Source organism: Canis aureus, chromosome 14, assembly GCF_053574225.1.
Source record: "Canis aureus isolate CA01 chromosome 14, VMU_Caureus_v.1.0, whole genome shotgun sequence".
NCBI lineage: Eukaryota > Metazoa > Chordata > Mammalia > Carnivora > Canidae > Canis > Canis aureus.
Genome location: NC_135624.1, coordinates 6,789,694 through 6,804,055, shown reverse-complemented (window position 1 = coordinate 6,804,055; position 14,362 = coordinate 6,789,694). Strand labels below are relative to the sequence as shown.

The 14,362-nt window shown below is 41.3% G+C and overlaps 1 protein-coding gene across 1 annotated transcript in view; it reads left to right on the top strand.

Moving 5' to 3' along the window:
- Positions 1-3,088, top strand: part of RRM2B (ribonucleotide reductase regulatory TP53 inducible subunit M2B) — a 64,103-nt gene extending 61,015 nt beyond the window's left edge. Inside the window, exon 10 of the transcript XR_013351455.1 lies at positions 2,941-3,088. The gene's annotated coding sequence lies outside the window, so the exon portion shown is untranslated. The remainder of the gene's footprint in view (positions 1-2,940) is intronic.
- Positions 3,089-14,362: the final 11,274 nt, after the last annotated feature.

Below are 14,362 nucleotides of genomic sequence, written 5' to 3'. Positions count from 1 at the left end.
CACAAAATAACTTTCTAGTAGTGATAAACAGTAGATTTTTAATTTAATACAATAAAACCCATGTGGATTACAAAATCCTCAACCTTCTTTTCTCTCTGCTGGGTTGAACCAAGACTTCTTTTCCATGCTGGGATATTCCTGATAGTGCTTCACACTAGTTTCTGGGCTGTCTGTATTAGTTTGCCTAGGCAGCCATTACAAGATACCATAGATTGAGTGGCTTGAACAACATTCATCGGTGCTTACATGCCAAAAGCAAACAAACAAACAAAAACATTAAAAACCATAGGTGGCTGTAAGAATTCCAGTCACTATGCACAACATTTCTCTTTAAAAAAACAAAGTTTCCTAATTTCAAAACAGGAGTCTAATTGCACCTAGTGATAACCTAAAATTAAAGTAATTCCTTGTTTTCTTTTCCATTATGTTTACCTTGTTAGAATGAATGGAAGTTTTAGACCTTATATTGGGTTCCCTTGGAAACAGATTCTGAGACAGAGAGTTATATGCAGAAGGCAAGAGAGGTGCTCTTGGGACATACACATGTAAGGACATGAAGATGTAAGGATTGGTCACAGTGAGAAACTAACCAGCAACATGGCTGTGACTGAGACTTCAGCTCATCCCAAAGGGATCTGGTCTTCATAATTCTGCATCAACCAGTCATGGCTGTATGCTGCCCTCTGGAAAGAGTCATAGCTCTGGGCAAGGTGTAGCCCTGTGGCTGAGGACAACGTTCAGTGAGGGACACAGCTGTAAATTGTCAGCAGCTGGTATGAGCAGATGGGGGAATATGTGCATCTCTTAAGAGGAGATCTGGGTAAAGTACCACAGGATCCACTGCAGCCCACCCTTGTGCCATTCATATTGACTTACTACTTATAGTAACTTTGTCTCACCCTGGAGCAGCTTTCACAGGATTCTGGTTGGTCTTGTGTTTTGGGGATTGAGGGTAAGTGGGGCTACTGCTATGTCATCCCTTGGTCTCTTGAAGCCATGTAATCTACCAATGGGGACATAGCTCCACACAATGGTCATTCATTTCAGTTTATCATCTCTGAATTGGCACCTCAGTTTTGTCTTTAAGAGACTGTTCTGTTGTTATTAGACTGATGGCTTCTAGTGTTGTGTAATCTAATAGGACCAGTGGATGCCATGGTCATGTTCCCATTACTCCATTTCTTTCCTGGAAAGAGAGTCTCTCATTCTAAGACAATGTTATATGGAATTCCACATAGGTGGATCAAACATTCTGAAAACCTTTGGTTGGTGATTTTTGGGCCAAGGCCTTGCAGGAAGGAAAGGCAAACTTATGTCCAAAATATGTATTGATTTCAGTCAAGATAATTTGCTGCCTCTTGCAAGATGAAAATAGTTGACCTCTGCAAGAGATGGTGTCATGCCAGGGGGCTTAGCTCTGTTGTTGGCATGTTAGACATTTAGCAGTGGCAGTAGCTAGATAAGCTTTGATGAGTGGAAGTCCATGCTGTTGGACATAACCCTCATCCTTCCCACCATGTCTATCATCCATGAGAAGGATGGGTGATATTAGAGGCTGGCTGATGACAACTGGCCAGTCATCCTGTCTACTTCATTGTTTACTACCTCTACTATTGTGGATGATCTCTGTCAGGTGTTAACATGTAATACATTGATATTTTTGCCAACTATCATAAGTCCAAATGTCTCTCTCTTGGATCTTGTTGACCCTGGTATTCCAATCTTTCTTTTTCCAGTTCCATGACCAACCAGCCAAACTATTGCCACTCCCCTTGAGTTTGTATATATTCTTTTTTTAAAAAGATTTTATTTATTTATTTATGAGAGACACACACACACACAGAGGCAGAAACACAGGCAGAGGGAGAAGCAGGTTCCATGCAAGGAGCCCGATGTGGGACTCGATCCTGGGTCCCCAGGATCAGGACCTGGGCTGATGACCGCGCTGAACCGCTGAGCCACCCGGGCTGCCCAGTATATATTCTTACATCAGTTCACTTCTTTTTTCCACAGACAGTGGGTAACTAGATACACTGTTTGGAATGCTGCATAATGGAGGATTTCCCTATCTTTCAGAGTCATTACTAACTGACATTATAAATTAGCAACAGGCTCCCACCAAGCTTTGGGTCTTCTAGCTCTGTCAAACAAAATATCACAACAGAGCTTATTTTTTACAGTTTTAACTCTGAACAACAGAGTTTATTTTTCACAGTTTTGGAGGCTGGAATTCTCAGACCGGGGTGGCAGCATGATTAGGTTCTGGTGAAGGCTCTCTTTCTGGACTGGAGATAGTCACCTTCTTGCTGGGTCCTCACATGGTAGAGAGGGGCGGAAGGAAGCTCTCTGATGTCTCCTCTTATAAGGGCACTAAACCACATCAAGGGGTGCCTGATTAACAATCTCATCTAAATCTAATAACCTCCCAAAGGCCTCATTTTAAAATACCATCATATTGGAGGTTAGAGCATTAAAGTATGAATTTTTGTGGGGCACAATGCAGTCCACAGCACAAGGCAAACTCATCCTTGAACCAAGATCAACCTATTTCCTTCCTCTTTCAGCTGATAACAAGCCTTCCTTACCCCCTTATGTAGCTATAAATATGAGTTAAAGTAGAGGGATTCTGGACCCTCTGCATCTGTTGCTTATTTATATCCTCTCACCCTGCTTGTGCCTGATCCTGGATATACCCCTTCCATCCTATGATGTTTTGCTCACTTTTGACAGAACCTATCCCAGGGTGGGCAGCTGCATGGTCACTGGTGTTCCAGGCTCCATTTCTACTGAGGCCTGGTAGCATGCAAGTAGCTGCTTTTGAATTGTATATAGTGCATATTTTATCCATAATAATTACAAATGACTTTTTAAATGTAATTTAATGATTAAAAAATGGCTTCCTATTACCTTCATGATAAAATCTTGACTCACTCCTCACAGAGAATCCAAGGCCCCCAAGGACCTGGTTCCTGTCAACTTTCTGTCTTCATCATTCTTGCCTCATGCAGATATATACTCTCTGTTCCATCCCTGCAATTTCTACATAATCCACAAATGTATCCTTCAAGATCTTGGCAGGAAACAAATGATATACACAAAAGAGGTAATTGAAGAGTTTACTAGAATATTTACAAAGGTGTGGACAGGGTTAAGGGAAACTACAGTGGAAGGCCATTACCACCTCTAGACCTAAAAAGGCAAGTGAGGAAGTTATCCCCAGGATCTTGAGTGAGATAGATCAGCCTGCGGAACTGGAGCTGTGACCCTTCTTCTCAAGGAGGCAGCCGGGGGGACATATATCTGAACGTTGTCTCTCACTTCCCTCTATTGTCCACCTGGCATATCTCATTGGCTGAAACCAGTTAGAAGCCAGAGTCAAGGGACTTCCAGAGATGCATTCCACAGAGGCCAGCCCCAGGGTACAGAGCAGAGTGGACAGAGTGCACAGTGGCTCTGGAGAAGCAAACAGAATATGGAGCATATATACTATGCATGTGCATGTGTTTTTCCCTCTGCCTCAACTGCTCATCTGACCCTGACTCCCTTTCCTTGCTACCTTGCTCATATAAAAAACTGAATCCTCAACCAACAACACTCATGCTCAGCCTTTCAATTCAGATAGTAGTCCATACATATCTCAGTTACAGCATAAAGCACATTGTACTGTAATTGTTTATTTACCTGCATGTCTCCCTCTTACTAACATGGTTGCTCACCCAGGGTAAGAGCTGAGCCTTTTGTATCTTTCTATTTGTAGAGCCCAGCGCTGTGCCTGGCACTTAGTGGGTGCTCAATAGATATCTGTTGGTAAGCATCTTTATTTTCCTGAGAGTGGAAGCTCTTTTTTCTAAACTTCAAAAGTTTGGTTACTTAACAGGAGCAAAATTCCATTGATTTCCATGTCATAGCAAAGTTTTAAAAGCCCTTTCTTATTTAAGGAACAAAGCCATTTACCCTGTATCCCAGCATTAGTGATGGCTGAGAAGTAGGTAGAACCTAGGTCTTCTGTCTCTTAATCTATTGCTCATTGCTCTTGTCACTAGATGTCCCCAAATGAAAGATGGCTCATACAATTTTAACAGGTAGAAATCTTAGAGGGAACATTTGAAATGAATGAGGTTTTAAAAATGCTTAATTGAAGAAAATGTACCATTTTAAATTTTTTTTTTTTTTTTATGATAGTCACAGAGAGAGAGAGAGGCAGAGACACAGGCAGAGAGAGAAGCAGGCTCCATGCACCGGGAGTCCGACATGGGATTCGATCCCGGGTCTCCAGGATCGCGCCCTGGGCCAAAGGCAGGCGCCAAACCGCTGCGCCACCCAGGGATCCCATTTTAATAATCTTTCAGAACTTTGCTGAGTCAGTAAGAGTTGAATTCCAAGAAAGGAGATATCCAGTTATATAGACCAAGTGTTTTTCTTTTCTAAGAAAAGATCTCATCTCATTTCACATTCTCTTGGCCACAGTGACTCATTCAGGAATGAGCCAATGATGTGCAAAAGTACAGTCACTAGGAATCCTGGGAGACCCTTAACTCTATTCTTTTGCTGGACATGAAGGAGAGAGGATGTAGTTGCTGGAACTTCTGCAGTCATCCATGACCACATGGGGTCAGATGTCGGAACTAAGGCTAATGAAATGGAGAAATGTAAGGAGTGGGAATCCTGTTCTGGATCAATTTGTACCTGAAACCACACTAAAGTGAGTCACTACATTCCCTAGTCTTAAGCCAATTTGAATTATGCTTGCTAGGGGTAAGTAGCACATCAAAGGAAGCAGTATTTGTAGGTGAGGAAGAAAGAAGTGTTTCCTCTGGCTTTTCATGTTAAGCCAGGGAAATGGCTGGGTCATGGATAGTCATATATAGCAGAATAACCTAGGGAGGTTTTCAAACCTGTCCTGCCCTCCTTCTATACCAGGACCCATTCTAGAATCACTGGTGTGTGTGTGTGTGTGTGTGTGTGTGTACGGGCAAAGTTTAAAAGCTCTGCACCAAGTTATTCTGATACAAACCAGTCCAGTCGCAGGAATGCTCCCCCACCCCCAACAACATGACAGCTTGTTAATTCTATGGGACCAATTGAGGCCCAATAAAGAATTCTTCTTGCTAACTTTATTTAGAGTATTGGCTTCTCAGTGCTGTCTCAGGCCTTTAATGGTGCTAAGGCTTTCTGTATCTCTGTCCCCTGGGAGAACTGCCCCATGGTCTCTTACTTCCTCTTTATCCCCAATCTCACCTCTTCAGATTTTATTAAGGTTGATCTTTTAGGTCCTATGAACTCATCAGGTTGAAGAACTAAGGAATTAAATGGGAATTCATAATACAATTTCTACTGACAAAAGCTGATTACAGGGATTTGGAAACACAAAAGAATAGATATTTAAAGTGATGATGAGTGGGACATGGATACTAGGAAATAGGGCCTCTGAAGCTTAGAAGTTTGATCCCTTTTCACCCCCTCCCACAGTGGGGCCACACCAGTTGTCTCTCATTTCCTTTCTCTTTACCAAATACTACTTTTTTTTTTTTTATGATAGTCAGAGAGAGAGAGAGAGAGAGAGAGAGAGAGAGAGGCAGAGACATAGGCTGAGGGAGAAGCAGGCTCCATGCATCGGGAGCCTGACGTGGGATTCGATCCCGGGTCTCCAGGATCGCGCCCCAGGCCAAAGGCAGGCGCCAAACCGCTGCGCCACCCAGGGATCCCCCAAATACTACTTCTTAAGATGTTGTATTGTAGTTTCTCCTGATGCAAAACCAGTTAATTTTGCCTACATTTAGCTGACCTATTAGAACTAAAATATTGTTTAAAAGGTCAGAGGAAAGGAGATGCTCTTGTCCCACATTTTTGTACCACAAAAGAGAAAACGAATCAAAAACAAAGTCGTGAGCGTGGAACCTTCGATTGAAAATGGACAATGGAGTATTTAGACAGACTCTCTGTAAAGAATGGCTTCCAGGCGGCCTTGCCCAGGATAGATGTGGTGGTAGCTGCCTGAAGAAAGAGAAGAGGAAGACAGTAGGAGAGAGGAGGGGAAAGTGTCTACAGAGAATCATTTCTCAGTTTCTCTGGAGAGAAAAGTCTCTGAAGCTCCAAAACATTCCATTTTGATACTAAGGAGAGGCTTCAGAACACTCTCTTTAAGGTGACATAAATCCGTTTGCTATATATCTTATGCTCTGTATCAGTGTCCAATATATGGGACTATTTCTCCCGAAGCCAGGATTCATGAGCCTGTGATTAAAGGGTAGGAATGGGAGTGGCTAGTGATACAGCAGTACAATTTTTGCTTTACATCTCTGGGCCCTTAGGTTCTGCCAGTCTAGAGATCTAAGTTCCAAAGTGAGAAATAACTTCCACTAACAGATACAACAATGATTCCATTGACCTGGAAGTTGAGACTGTCGCCTCTTCACATTGCAGTTTTCATGTCTCTGTATCAGCAGGCAAAGAAAGTTACTATACTGGCTGGGGTCACTGATACTGATTACCACGGGGAAACTGAGCACCATTACACAATGGAGGTAAGGAGTATATCTGCAATACAGGTGATGCCTCAAGGATGTCTCTTAGTATTACTATGTTTTGTGATTAATGTCAAAGGAAATACAACAACCCAATTCAGGCTAGATAGCTAATGTTCCAGGCCCTTTAGGAATGAAGTCTTGGGTCACCCCACCAGGTAAAGAAGCATGCCCCCCTGAGGTGCTTGCTGAGGGCAAAGAGGATGTGGAATGGGAAGCAGAGAATGTCGTTATAAATACTATGACCAGATGACCAGTTGCAGAAATGAAGTCTAATTGTTATGAGTATTTATTCTTTATTTTTAAATAAATATATATTAAGCAAATAGTTGTTTCCTTTCCACTCTTATTCCTTTATCATCTAACATAAGATGCATTTGTAATTGTTAACTTCATATGATAGCATTTAAGTTACAGGATAACGAAGGAGAAGAGTAAACATCTTAGAACTTCTCCTTCTGGGGAAAGGGTTAGTGAGATTTCAGCTGTACACAGGATAGTTTTTTGCGTTAAGCTTTATGGCTTTATTATTGCCTTTATTTGGAGACTGAATGTGATTTAAGGAAATGTGTATGGGTGCCATATTGATAAGGGTTAGTGATAAGGGACTGTGATGGTCCTTTTAACATGTCAACTTGACAAGGCCAAACTCTTCATTATTCAATCAAGTACTATCTAAGTGTTGCTGTGAAAGCATTTTAAGATATAATTAAAACCCATGATCAATTGGCTTGAAGTAAGGGAGATTTTCCTGGATAGTATGGGTGGATCTGATTCATTTGATAAGCGTCAAAGAGCAGAGCTGAGGTTCCCCTGAAGAAGTAGTTCTGCCTGTGTACAGCCTCAGCCTGTGCCCTGGAATTCCATTCTGTCCTTCCTGGTGGCCTGTGCTATGGATTTTGGACTTGTTTACAATTAGGTAAACCAATTCCTTGCAGTAGGTCTATGAAAATATATCTTCTACTGGTTCTGCTCTCCTGGTTGAACACTGATTAAGTGAACCTGGCTAAAATGCTGTTTATGAAGTGTTAACAATGATTATTTCTCAGGAATGGGATTGATTTTAGGTGACATTTTTTTTACTTGCTTTTTTATTCTTCTCCATAATGTTCAAGTGTTTTAAAAGAGCATTTTAAAAACAGAATAGTTAAGAAATCAACAATTTAACAAAAATATCTAAAGCCTAATTCCATTTGCAAAATGTCTCACAAAATTCTAGCAAGTTTTTGTAAACCTAGAGTTTTGAAAAAACCCTTTGGTCTTTTTCACAGACTGAATAAAAAAAATTCACCTAAACTGTAATCTATTGTGTCTTTATTGTTTTTTGAATGTTTATTGAGCTTGGGGACCATATCTTACCTTCCTTTGTTCTACTTGCTATGCCTCACTCAGGGATGAGTACATTGTAAGTCCTTGTCAACACTTCTTTTTTTTTTTTTTTTTAATTTTTATTTATTTATGATAGTCACAGAGAGAGAGAGAGAGAGGCAGAGACTCAGGCAGAGGGAGAAGCAGGCTCCATGCACCGGGAGCCCGACGTGGGATTCGATCCCGGGTCTCCAGGATCGCGCCCTGGGCCAAAGGCGGGCGCCAAACCGCTGCGCCACCCAGGGATCCCCTTGTCAACACTTCTTAATAAACACACCCCGTGCACATAAATATATCTGTTCTAATTTCCTTGACTTTTTTCTGGTAATTCCCCAGAGTATCCATTTCATTTTTTTCAAACTAGGATATCAAGTACTTCAATTTTAAAGCATACTAAATATTAAATTATAGCATACACATTTTCTTTATTTTATTAAAAATATGTAGATGGCACTTATTTTTATGGAATTGAAATAGCATGTACTTACCATTTCATACTTTATTCTTTTACTAATAATATTCTAAGCCCATATAACCCTGAGTCAACACAATCCATAAACTTGTCTTTTTAATGATTATAAAGCAGTCTGTCATGTAAATGAACCACAGTTTGCACATGTATTTTTGGATATTTGGATTGTTTCCAGTTTCTTTCTATTATAAATTATGTGACTATGAAGGCTTGTTTAGACCAATAGATTTTTAAAAATTATCTCTTTAGAGCCATTTCCTTAGGTCAATATTCCTAAAGATAAACTATTTGGAAAAAAAGACAGGAACATTTTGTTACCTATTGCCAGACTGCTTTCTAGAAAGCTTGAAACAATTTTACATCATTGTCAACAATATGTTTCCCAGGAGCCAAATTTACATTGGATTGTTAACATTATTATTTATCTTTGTGGGTTTACTAGGTATACACCAGCATCAAAGTTGCTATAACAGCCTTAATATTCTCAGAAGCTCTGTTGCTGGGGGTCTACAAATTATAACCTTTAAGATATTGAGAAGTATTTTTGTCTGGCCTAAGGGTCTCTTAGGCACCAACTTAAACCTTTCTGTCTTTGCAAAAGATCTTGCACCTTTGATCTGAATTTCACACTGAAGCTATGTTTTATTGATAACACCCTAGATTTGATCTTTGCTTTAAGGCCATTTCTTACTTTGAGAACATTTGTTACCTTTGAGAACATACATTCCCTGTAGCCTCTGTATTTCCTCCAAGTTCTGTTCAAATAGTTCTTTATTTAGTTCATTCCTTTCTTCTTGCATTTTATCATAGCATAGGAAGCTAAAAGAAGCCAACTGGCACTTTCAGCATTTTGCCTGGCAATCTCCTTTGCCAGATCTACAGGTTCGTGAGGCACTCTTTCTATTAATACGTGATGTTAACACAGGCAACTTCTCAATAAAATTTCTCCTGGTATATAAGTGGTATCCCCTTTGTTCCAGCATCCAATAGCGATCTCCTCACTGCTCTGCCAGCCTTCATCAATAGCCTTCTTGAGAATCTTCAGGCTTCCCCTTACCATTTGCTCACAAAGCCAGTCCTCTGTATTTTATGTTTTTCATACTGCAGCATTCTGACTGAGTGCTAATTTCTATTTTAGTTATGTATTAATGTGTCACAAATCACCCTTAAGCTTAGTGGCTTAAGACAACCACTATTGTATTATTTTTCACAATTTTGTTGGTCGATTATTTCAGCTGAGAGGTTGTTTTGTTCTATATGACTTTATCTGGGGCTGCAGAGGATAGTCAGTGCTGGAATGTCCAAAATGGTTCATTCATATGACTGGTATTTGGTGCTGGCCACCAGAGGGTAGCTGGGCTAGAGCTGCCATAGAAAGGACTTGAATCCTCCTCCATGTAGCCTCTCCATGTGGCTTGTTTCTACATCATGGTTACTGAGTTCCAAGAGGAAGGAGATAGAAGCTTGTAGTCTTCCTAAGGCCTGGGCCAAGAGATTCCAGAATGTATTTCTACTGCACGCTATTGGTCAGAGAAGTCCTAGGGCATGCTTAGATTCAAAGGAAGGAGAAATAAAACTCCACTTCTCAATGGAAGAAAGGTGCAGGTGTACAGTGAGGGAAGAAACTTTACAATTAGGACATCATACATTGTATGATCTTTATCTTTACTCCAATAGATGGAGTGGATCTATTATGCCAGGTTACTGGGTCATTACCAGCTTTTCTCAGAAGTCCTGTGGAAGTAGAAGAAACTTACTACTTATCCATCCACTCATTCATTCATTCATTATCAGTTTTTTGCTGACCAGCTACTGTGTGCTGGGCTTTGTTCTAACCATTGTGGATATAATACTTAGGAAGAGAGACCCATCTCTGCTCTCATGGAGCTTACAACTGAGTTGGGAAAAAATTAAAAATACATGTATATTTAAATAAACAAAAAAATTAATAGTCATTGTGGATTGAATTGTGTGCACACACACACCCCCAGCCTGTTTATGTATGCCTTTCCCAATAAGCATAACATTCCCCCAGAGATCATTCACTTTCAGTCTTATAGGGGTTTCTAACTCATTGATCCCACCACTATCAAACACCTATGACCTCACTTTCTTCTCATCCAGTTTAGACACCAAGGTCCATCGTTTTAAATACTCTTTCCTTAACTTTCTCTCCAGTATACTCTTCTGGCATATTTCAAACCTAATTAAATCCAAATCCAGTGCTGACTCGCTGCCTGAACCCATGCTTGTGACTTACTTTGATCAATGAAAGTGATTGGAATTGATGTATGCTCTTTCTTAAGGGAAGCTTTAAAAGCCAATGGACAGAGGGAGGAGCAAGATGGTGGAAGAGTAGGGATCCTCAACTCACCTGGCCCCACAAACTTACCTAGATAATTTTCAAAACATCCTGAACACCTATGAATTCAACCTGAGATTTAAAGAGACAGTAGCTGGAATGCTACAGAGAGAAAAGTTTTCGCTTGTAACAAGGTAAGAAGGCAAAAAATACATATATAAAACAGAATAAAGTGGGAGAGGGACACAGCAAGGAGCCAGCTAACTCAGAGTGGTGAAAGCCTCCAGGACAGGAAAGCCCAGCCCTGGAAAAGTGGGAACTTTAAAAATCCACGTTGGAGTTTTCCCTGATGGAAAAGTGCTTAGCATGGAACTCGGGCAGAATCTCAGAAGGGGCAGTGAAACCCCCAGTTTCCTGGAGTCACTATAAGAGGAGGGGCGCCTGGTGGGAAAGCGCACCACAAACTGCCGGCGGATCTCAGGAAAGGGCTGGAGCGCAGCCCTCTGGGGCATTTGGGAGAAGCCAGTGGGTCAGGCGGGCTGGCTACAGATGGAGGTGGCTATTCTCCGTTCCCTTTGGGAGAGGAGGTCCCTGGGAGCACAGGTCCAGAAGCGCAGGGGCCCCAGATCCTAGGGCACCCAAGTGGACAAAGCCAGCGATCCTGCGCTCCCCTGGGACAGGCGGAGGCCAGGAGGACACAGGACAGCGAGGACGCTCCTGCCGCTGGGCGCCCCCGAGCTGTGCACATGAGCGCCCCCCGCCCCCAGAGCATCCAGGCCAGTGTGGACTGGGAGCTGCAGTAGTTACTGGGGGAGCTGACTCCAGGGCTGGAGAGCTGGCCGCTGCCAGTGGTGCTATTCCTCCTGGTGTCACCCTATGCCTGGGATGGAGCGGGGCCTCCAGGGGACAGGGGCCTCACGGGGTAAACAGGTCCCACTGAGCCCAGCACCCGGCAGGAGGTGGGACAGCTCCCCAGGTGCACACACTTGAGAGTCAGGGCAACAGACCCCTCCCCCAGAAGACCAGCTGGAAGGACCAGGAAGAGCAAGTTCTTGACCCAGCAGCACTGGAAAGCTCCAGGACTGAGAGAAAATAGTATATGGAATTAGAGGGTCCTTTTTTTTTCTCTTTTTCCATTATGACTTGTTTTTATATCAGACTAAAACCTTCCAATATTTTTTCTCTTTTCCCACCTTCACTACAATATTTTACCAGCTCTTCATTTTTAAGTTTTTTTCTTTCTTGACATATTTCTACAATTTTCATATTTCTACAATTACATGTCTTAGATATATTTTTCACTTCTGGATTCCCTTCAACGTATTCAATTTAATTTTGGTAGATACATGAGATATGGGTTTTTGTTTTTGTTTTTCTGACTCATTTTGTTTTACAATGGTGGAAGTTAGTATCTTCTAACACACGACCAATACCAAGTGGAACACCATGTTGGTTCATTCTGTGAGATTATATTCTCTCTTCCTTCCCATTCTTCCCCCCTCTTTTATCTTGTTTATGTTTTGGTGGTCAATGTTGGGACTTTCTATAACTATTACTGGTTTATATAAATTTAGGACTGAGCATCTTCTAACATAAAGAGCAAAATACACTCAGAACCAAGAGGATCACCCTCTAGGACCCCTCAGGGAGACCACATACTCTTTCCACTACCACTTCTTCACTATCACCATCCCCCTCTTTTTTTCTCTTTTCTTTGCTTTTTTTTTTTCTCTTTTTCTTTTTTCTTCTTTGTTTTTGGTTTTTGGCCTTTTATTTTTACTACTTTGTTTTAAAATTTGTTTTTCACCTTAGTGGTCCTCCTCTTGTTTTATTTTGTTCTGTTCTTCTTTTTCTTTAATTTTCTGGTCTCTGACCTCTTTGAAATCATCTAGGGTGTTTTACTTAGGTCGTGGTTGATTTTTTTTTTTAAGATTTTTATTTACTTATTCATGAGAGACGCAGAGAGAGAGGCAGAGACACAGGCAGAGGGAGAAGCAGGCTCCCGGCAGGGAGTCTGACATGGGACTCGATCCCGGGTCTCCAGGATCAGGCCCTGGGCTGAAGGTGGCGCTAAACTGCTGAGCCATCCAGGCTACCCGTGGTTGATATTTTTGACTCAGCCCACTCATACAGCCACTCTGCAGTGAACAAAATGAGTAGAAGGAAGAATTCACCATAAAAGAAAGAACTGGAAACAATACTCTCTGCCACAGAGTTACAGAATTTGGATTTCAATACGATGTCAGAAATTCAATTCAGAAGTACAATTATAAAGCTACTGGTGGCTCTGGAAAAAAAGCATAAAGGACACTAGAGACTTTGTTACTGCAGAATCAAGATCCAATCAGGCTGAAATTAAAAATAGATTAAATGAGATGCAATCCAAACTGGATGTTCTAATTGCTTGTGTTAATGAGGTTGAAGAGAGAGTGAGTGACATAGAAGACAAGTTGATGGTAAGGAAGGAAGCTGAGGAAAAAAGAGAAAAACAATTAAGAGTCCATGAGGAAAGGCTTAGGGAAATAAATGATGGCCTGAGAAGGAAAAATTTACATATAATTGGGATTCCAGAAGAGGCTGAGGGAGAGAGAGGAGCACAAAATATATTTGAACAAATCATAGCTGAGAACTTTCCAAATCTGGGGAAGGAAACAGGCATTCAGATCCAAGAGATAGAAAGGACCTCCCCCGCTAAAAATAATCAATAAAAACCATTCAATACCTCAACATGTAATAGTGAAACAAGATAAAGAGATCCTTAAAGCAGCTCAAGACAAGAGATTCTTAACTTATATGGGGAGAAATATCAGATAACAGCAGACTTCTCCACAGAGACCTGGCAGGCCAGAAAGGGCTGGCATGATATATTGGCATGATATATACCGGGTACTAAATGAGAAGAACATGCAGCCAAGAATACTTTATCCAGGAAGGCTGTCATTCAGAAGAGATAAAGAGCTTCCAGGATAGGCAGAAACTGAAAGAATATGTAACCACCAAACTGGCTCTGCAAGAAATATTAAGGGGGACCCTAAAAAGAAAGAGGGAGCCCAAAGAAACAACCCACAAAAACAGGGACTGTATAGGTAATACAATGACTCTAAATTTATATCTTTCAATAGTTACTCTGAACATGAATGGGCTATATGACCCCATCAAAAGACGTAGGGTATTGGACTAGATAAAAAAGCAAGATCCTGGGGCACCTGAGTGGCTCAGTGGTTGAGCATCTGCCTTCAGCTCAGGGCGTGACCCTGTGGGTCCTGGGATCAAGTCTCACATCGGGCTCCCTGCATGGAGCCTGCTTCTACCTCTGCCTGTGTCTCTGCCTCTCTCTTTCTCTCTCTGTGTGTCTCTCATGAATAAATAAACAAAATATTAAAAAAAAAAAAAGCAAGATCCATCTATATGCTGCCTACAAGAGATTCATTTTGGACCTAAGGACATCTCCAGTCTGAAAATAAAGAGGTGGAGAACCACTTACCAATCAAATGAAAGCTGGGGTAGCAATCCTCATATTAGATACATTAAAGTTTATCATAAAGACTATAGTAAGAGATGAAGAGGAACACTGTGTCATATTTAAAGGGTCTATCCAACAAGAAGACCTAACAATCATGAATATTTATGCCTTTAATGTGGGAGCTGCCAAGTATATCAATCAATTAATAACCATAGTAAAGAGATACTTAGATA